General features: G+C 43.8%; 1 non-coding gene across 1 annotated transcript; it reads right to left on the reverse strand.

Annotated features, from left to right (window-relative positions):
• Positions 1-1,639: 1,639 nt before the first annotated feature.
• On the reverse strand, positions 1,640-1,713 carry Trnat-ugu (transfer RNA threonine (anticodon UGU)). The gene has a single exon. It is a non-coding gene; the product is annotated as a tRNA-Thr (tRNA).
• Positions 1,714-8,067: the final 6,354 nt, after the last annotated feature.

Below are 8,067 nucleotides of genomic sequence, written 5' to 3' on the forward strand. Positions count from 1 at the left end.
CGAATCCATGACCATGTGTTAAGTCGCGGAACCTAATCAAATTTTGAAACTACAGACCGAAAAACGCCTAACTGCTTTCCTTCCCGATTGCCCTGCACTGCAAGGTAATCCCACTGTACGAGTACTTCATGAGTCAGAGTACGGCGGACTCTCCTGCCAGTCGCTAGTCATCTGCTGCCGTGTGATCGGCTGACCCTCAGAAATACAAGTGCGATATCTATATTGATTAAAAACAGTCTTGGTTGCAATTTTATTTTTTTTTATTTTTCAACGACGCATTTCAACGACGCATTTCGCCTTATTTAGGCATCTTCAGGTTATCTTTTCTAGATGGACGCGAGAGGCACCAAGATCTGCATAACGCGTTCCCGTTAATGCTTACTACCTGAGCCCCCATCTTATTGTCACTCGCTCCTGTGAACGGGAACGCATTATGCAGATCTTGGTGCCTCTCGCGTCCATCTAGAAAAGATAACCTGAAGATGCCTAAATAAGGTGAAACGCGTCGTTGAAAAATAAAAAAAACTAAAATTGCAACCAAGACTGTTTTTAAACAATACTGTTAAGCACAGGTTTGCTGTATGCCACACATGGATTGGAAGAATTTCTAAAGTGCGATATCTTTTTGAAAAACGTGTAACTGTGCATATACTACTAATGAGCCAAAATATTATCACGACTGGCCTCCGCGAGATTGAATGCCACTTGCTGAGGTTGTGGGCTCGTGACTCAGTGAATAAAGTACTACAAGTAGAAGTGAAGCATGGACAAACGAGGAAGCAATCTGGCGACGATACTGGCATCAACTGGGGAAATCCGCTGATATAAGTGGCTCTGACAAAGGGCAGCTCTTTACGACCTGGCACCTGGGTATGAGCGTGTCAGGAAAAGGCGCTGCTAATGGGCTGCTAGTATTGATGCGCGGCAGAATGATATCAGGGGGCAAATGCAAAATTTTCTTAAAGTGCTCTCCATTTCTCCAGCCAGCACGAATCCAAGTTACACCAGGCCGACGCGCCATGTAGCAATCAGAATGACAAGAAAGCAAAAAGCTGATACTGCAAATAATTTGGCGCACTCTGGAATCTGTTGCTTCACCCCCCTCGAGCGAGAAATCTGAATCATTTTATCAGCAACATGACCTCAATGAGGACTGATCATAACGTCATTCTAACAGCACATCACAATGCTCCAAGAATGAGAAGATGTTCCATAAAAATGTCTATCAGTCCACTGACATGGCAGAAAAGCATCAAATTGAAGCCCTGAAAGCCACCACTGTGCAGCGAAGACCTATGGGGAGCTGAGGAAACATGGACAGATGTGGTCATCCTCATCCAGACAGAACGTGTTTAACTCTGAGAGACAGTAATAAAAACTCATGCTTCCAAGCCCATATGTTACTCAGTTCAGTGACCCAACTATGATGCTGAGCCCGTGACATGTTACCGACCAATCACCTGATGATTTCTGCCTTCGAGACTGTTACTTACCTATGTATGAAGATAGTAACTGTTCTCGGAAGAACAGATACCATTGATGAACGTGCAGCTTCCCTAGAATAATTGATAATTAATCGAAACCCTAAGCTGCCGAAAGGTTTTGTTGATATACCTCGATGAGGGACAGCTGAAATGGTGGCCCCGACCGGGACTCGAACCCAGGATCTCCTGCTTACAGGGCAGACGCTCTGTCCATCTGAGCCACCGAGGACACAGATGAATAGCGCGACTGCAGGGACTTATCGCTTGCACGCTTCCCGTAAGACCTACATTCCCAACTGTCCACAATCTACATACGTAATGTTCCTAATAGATATTTGCCCATCCACTCATTACTCGCGCACACTAAGGTGACGATTCCCGTAAGAGTTCGGGCAACCTGTGCGCATTCGCACAGACGAAGGTCAATGGCCGGGTAGCCATTTAACTATATGAGGATAGTAACTGTTCTCGAAAGAATGTGGGTCTCACGGGAAGCGTGCAAGGGATAAGTCCCTGCAGTCGCACTATTCATCTGTGTCCTCGGTGGCTCAGATGGATGGAGCGTCTGCCATGTAAGCAGGAGATCACGGGCTCGAGTGCCGGTGGGGGCACACATTTTCAGCTATCACCATCGTGGTATGTCAAAAACACCTGTCGGCAGCTGAGGGTTTCAGTTAATTATCATTTATTGTTACGTACCTGTTCTATCGAACCTGGTCACTGTGAGCTGCCAACATCTCATCCACTGATGAGAAGTTGGAGACGACTCTCTCTGACTTTGTTGAGAGCCGAAATGATGGTGTCTGCTGCATCGTCAACCTGTTGCTGTATCCTGGAGGTGAGCGAAAGGCTGCTGCCCTTGACATGCATCTGTGGGCAGATACCGGCGCCCAGGGCCTGCGTTTGGAGGAGAGGCCATGGCGTAACTCTGTACTACCATCTACATCACGTGCACAGCTTCTGGAGTTTACTCGGGTATGGACTCTAGAATATGCTGAGAACATACGTCAGCGCGTTCCACTCTGTATGCTATGTTCATAATCTTCCTCGTTGCTACTGTGGAGAATACAATTTTAATGCTTAACTAAAAGAAATATATGTCTTTCTAATACTGTTTCATTAGCAGATAGAGTCCCAATCGGCCTTCACCACCATACTACACACTTTTCTATCCTGCAACTAGAAAAGTCTTAGCCCAAGCCCTCACAGTATCTACTGTCGTAAGCATTTAAGGAGACTGTGAAACCACGAGAAGGCAACAAATGCGTTGGACATCCACACTTGATCATAGAATGTGGAGGATGGCAACCTGCTCGCTCTGTAAAGCTGGAAAGACCACGACTATTTGTGGCAGATGTGATGACATACAGTGTTGGTGCACCTTCACGTGTTCCAGAGCTCAACATTCAGAGTATATTGGTTAACGTGGGACCATTTCGTATACGACTCCTGCAGTAGCCTGGAACTTCAGACGTTATGAAACAAATCAGGTTTGAGAGAAATGCTACATGATTCTTCACCTTTTTTTTTTTTTTTTTTAGTTTGTGTGATAGTGTCACAGAGAGGCCCTACAAACAACACTGGGAGACGGTACAGAAAACAGTTGTAGAGAGTGCTGATCGCGTTCTTCTGACACCTCACGTTCCAAAAGGCAAGCCGTCGCGAGCGACTGTTCGTAATTGGGATCGCCTCGCGCGGCGGTTTGCTTTCGTCTCGGTGTCGTCTTCGGAAGCGGGCGGCGCTGAACGCGTGCCGGTGAAATATGGCCGGCGGCAATAAACGTGCCGTAAGCGACGCCAGGAGGCGGTTCGCGATCGCCGTGACGGCGTTTCACGCCGCCGCCCTGTTGTACGGTGGCCCAGCGACCAGCGACGAGCATAATGACGTTGTGAATTAGGACGGCCACACGCGCCGTGGACGGTGGCGCCGCGTACGGAGACGGCAATAAAGATTGGTCACGCTCCGCGCATATCGCACTCCTATTGTGACAGAGCTGTGCATCCCTCGCCTACGGGTGATTTGTGAAGGGCAAGTGACCACCAACTTACAGATAGTTGTCTACCTTGCTATAGTCTGGTTATCTGATGCGGAACGGTACTGCTACTGTGACTCCCCTATAATTTTAGGCAGCACGAATCTTCGACCTGCTGTTTGATTAGTAACACAACATGCGCATCCAGTGATTTTTCGTTAATGTTGTAAGCTTTGTGCTGTGTTATAAAATTAGCTACTATGATGAGTAGTTAAGTAAATCTCCGAACTGTTAACCGCTAGCGTTCTACCGGCGAGGCAGCCGCGACCGCGTAAATGTCGCATTAGACTCGCATGTCTGGCATCGCCCAACACAAACTTCTCACCGCCGTATTTTGTGTACTGAAGTGTTCTGACATCTGTTGGCTACTGTTTCGTTTTCATGTTCTAGTTCAGTCCAATGGACGAAGGCTGTGCTAGAACTATAGCACCAAAAATGGCGAATTTACGTGATAATCCTAAAGCAATATTGGGTATACTGGATGAGGGTGTGATGTGAGTGATTTGAGCGATGACAACAGTAATTATGGTCCACAAAACAGTGACAGTGAAGGTGAAAAAACAGAAAGTCATAGACATGAACACTCTGAGTCTGCTAGTAGGAGTATTGTGCATCCTGCAGATTCATCAGGAAACCAAAAAAGTGGTGGCGCAAGATGTAAGATGTTTTTCTGGCTTTTGGGGTAACAGTGGTCCCTAGGTTCAGTCTGTAAACTCAGAATGCGAATTCCAACCAGAAACCCAAGTTGGGCCACAAGAATTACAGAGTGACACTTCTGAAAGCTCCTGATGCATGTGTACGGAACACAAACAGAAGAAAGATTGGGAGACCTTAAACTTTCGATGACGAGGAGAGACTATGATAGCAGCCACACATCATTTACTCTAATGAAAAGAGTAACAGTAAGACCTGTATTGTAAAGGTAAAGGAAAAGATGGTAGAAGGGAATTTATTTACTACTGCAACACATGTTCCAGAAAACCCGGACTCCATCCAGTGAATGCTTCGGAAAGTACTACTCCCTGAAGACATGTAGAGCTTAAGTGACGGAATACATTAAATGAATTACAAAACGTGACATGTTCAGTCTCATAATGTATCTGTAATTTGTTTTATTGTTGGAATAATTTCATTATATATAATAGAGTTTATTTTAAGTACAAATATTACCAGTGCAGTGGTACTACAGGTCGAAAAAAAAATCTATTGGCAAGAGTTAAGCTATGCTGTATTGTATGAGTGTACATCCCGTTGTGTACAACTGAAAATGCAATCTCACCACAAATGTGTAATTAAATAGTTACGGAACACACAGCCTTACTTAATACAGGTACAACGGAAATGAGTATGCCTGTATACATTACCAAACGTCACATATTAGGTACTCATTCATTCAGGAGGTGTCCAAAAGCTACACAATTTTTAACGGAAGTAAGTCTAGATATTTCTATTGGTGACTGAGGATGGTGTACTGAACAACATTATGCCGGTATTTAAGTCATTTGTAGACTGTTAATTACAGCTATACGTTTGTAGTTTGGGTAATGCCTTCAAGTGGCAAGAGCAAACCATTAATGATTTTTTTTCCCTGGGCAGCAGATCGGGTGTTTACGTTTGGACAGGTGGACGCAAAACGGTTAATCTATAGCAACAGGGCTAGTCCACTTGGTGGTGCAGTTACGACTATGCAGAAAACATCAGGTAGCAAGTTATTTGACGACACAGAAAAAAAAAAAACACACTGACGTGTGGACATGCAGTTGTAGAAGTATAAGAATATTTGCACTTACACCCGTTACAACCGGTATATTGCGTACGCTTTCAACTTATAGACAAAGCAATGCAATGATGCTATTTCAAGTATCTGCGTTATAAAAATAACTCTAAACATGCTTACTGGTTGCTGAAAAAAATCTCGTAGTTGCTTTTGGAGATTTTTTTTATTTCTACATTCACACGATGTTTTGTCACGTTTACTCACTCAACCAGAGTTTAGCCGCCGACGGTCGATATTTTACAGCCCTCTCTTCTGAGCATAGCATTTTTTTTTTTTTTTGTTCAGATGCCTGATCGTATTAAAAACAAGGCTCCTTGTAAAATACACAATGGACTCTTGTTCGAATTTTCTTATTCACACGACGAGCGAGGAATGGACAAATGGGGTACCAAGATGACCAGCGTGAATTCTAGTTTTGCAAAGAAAGATTTAATAGTTTCAAAGATATAGGGATAATTAAGAAAGTTACACTGGGAAAGCTGCTCGTGGATTTTTGTTCGAATTTTCATAGCCAAAGGACGAGTCAAAAATGGACAAATATCGTATCAAATTGGTCCATTGTTGCAGAAAACTAGGAACAAAGGAAATCTGAAATATTATGCGAAAAGTTGCTGCTACCTATGTAAACGAAGTATCAAAAATTCCATCACTTTGAGGCTTAAGTGGACTGCTGTAGAAATTGTGGAATTCTTTCTTTCATGTTGAGAAAATAAAATAAATATCAATTACAGTATAAACTGTTACTTCGCTGCTTTTTCTTGATGTGTATACTTTTCCAAATAATAGAACAGGGATCGATATTTGAATATACTACATTTCATGCTTTCTCAATATAGCTTGCTAATAAAAATAAATTTTGAAAACAAAAACGATCATATATTTGTGAAATGATTTGTCTAAAAGTAAGAAATAAAACCCATCAGAGAAATATTTGATGCACCTCATATGCTGTAAATGATTTAGAGCTTAATTCTAAGGTGCAGCAAATGTTTCTCTAATGTATTTTTTCCCTAGTTTTATACAAATCATTCCACAAAATTTCTGACCATTTTCGGAATTCAGTTTTTATGCATACGTTACATTTCTTGTATGTGTTTCAACGATTTACACAAAAATGAAAAATTGTATACAAAAGAATGATCATGTTAACAATAACAAATACGTTGTGTAATGTAAGTAAAAGTATTCCATAAATACATGTGTATGTTGAGTAACTGTAATGCAGTAATTGTAAGGAAAATTGTATGTATCATGTCACTGGAATGTGGCACGGTAACGTAAAAGAAAAAAAGTGATACGAATGAGTGTTAACAATGAGTTCAGACTTTTCACAACTGGATTGGAAAGTCATACAGGGTGAAGCGAAATACGTGCACTCGGGCTTCGCAGCGTGACTCCTCACATGCCAGAGATAAAAAAAAAAAAATGTCTGTCACAAAATTTCGTCCAGCGAGTACATCCGGCAGATAAAGGACGTTAAAGAGTGGCAATTTGGCAACACTGTATTCACGTGTGTGGTAACTACCTTTGTCATCACAACTAAGTAGCGCTGTACAGTTGGTGCAGTGGATACAGTTTAGGTTTTGCGTGCAGGACGTCGATGATTCGATCCCGGGTTAAAGTATATGTTTTTTATTTGGTGAATGTAGTCCAGGTCTTGCAGTTCAGCAGTCGATTGACATGGTACCCATCTTGCAGGCACTGAACCAGTACTAATATTCAAACTTGTGACTGTTTCGTTCAGAGTAAAGCGTCTGTTCTCCTTCACAAGCCTCCTCTACCAATGCAGTGACCTCGTCCGTCACTACACAGTGAGCTTGCCCTGGTCTTGGGCCATTCTCCATAGAACTTCCACCGCTTTTAAACTTCCTACACTATTCGTGCACTTACTGGAACGACGAACGCGAATCACCGTACTGCGGTGAATTTCGACGGCTTTGACATCTTCACTACACAAAAAAGAACCACAGATCGCTGCTCAATCACGGTGCGTGTTGACAGCGGGGCGACCATCTTGTTGTGGACGCTGCTGCAGCTTCCTGCGTTGTAGCATTACTCTGCCACCTGTCGGTCACTTTCTGAACCTCGAGGAGCACTACTTCCACCTACCAAGCCCATCACAAAACTTTTCGAAATTTTGTGGAACTTTCAAGGTTTTAATTTGAATCACCCCCGTAGGTGTAGCGGGACGTGGGAACTTCCGTGTACACTAGGACTATTCACATTTACCTGCAACAAACAACTACGTAACATCCGTTTTTCGAGGTGATGATTGACATTTTATATCTCACAGTCATACTGGCTGAACATAATCCACGAATCAGAAACTGGGCTTCAACTGATATAGTGCTGAAAGTTCCGGAGGGTCCTATGAACACTCTTCGTTGAGCTAGCCATATTGTTTTCCTGTAGGTTTTCAGGCGCAGTCGACGTGCCTATACATTCGTTGCAAAGCTAATGGTCATTTTACGGTCTTTATTCTCAGAACATCCGCGGAGAGACTGGAAGTGACGTGTGAATGCGACCACATCTTTACGGAAGGGGCCCATGAGGAGCGGCGGGGTCCCGCCTCGGTTTGACAGTACACGGTAAGCCGCGCTTCCTGACCGGACGCTGCGCCTGCTGAGCTCCCATACCGCCCCATGCCGTCCTCCCTTGCAATGCGTGTCGTCCATTAGCGCTGACGGCACACGCTCCGTCGCTCATACAGCGCAGGCGTCGCTGGACGGCCGATTAGGCGCGAATAAAAGGCCAGCGGCCGAGTGCCTCCCGGG

The sequence above is a fragment of the Schistocerca serialis genome, chromosome 1 (genome assembly GCF_023864345.2).
Source record: "Schistocerca serialis cubense isolate TAMUIC-IGC-003099 chromosome 1, iqSchSeri2.2, whole genome shotgun sequence".
In the NCBI taxonomy this organism is placed as follows: domain Eukaryota; kingdom Metazoa; phylum Arthropoda; class Insecta; order Orthoptera; family Acrididae; genus Schistocerca; species Schistocerca serialis.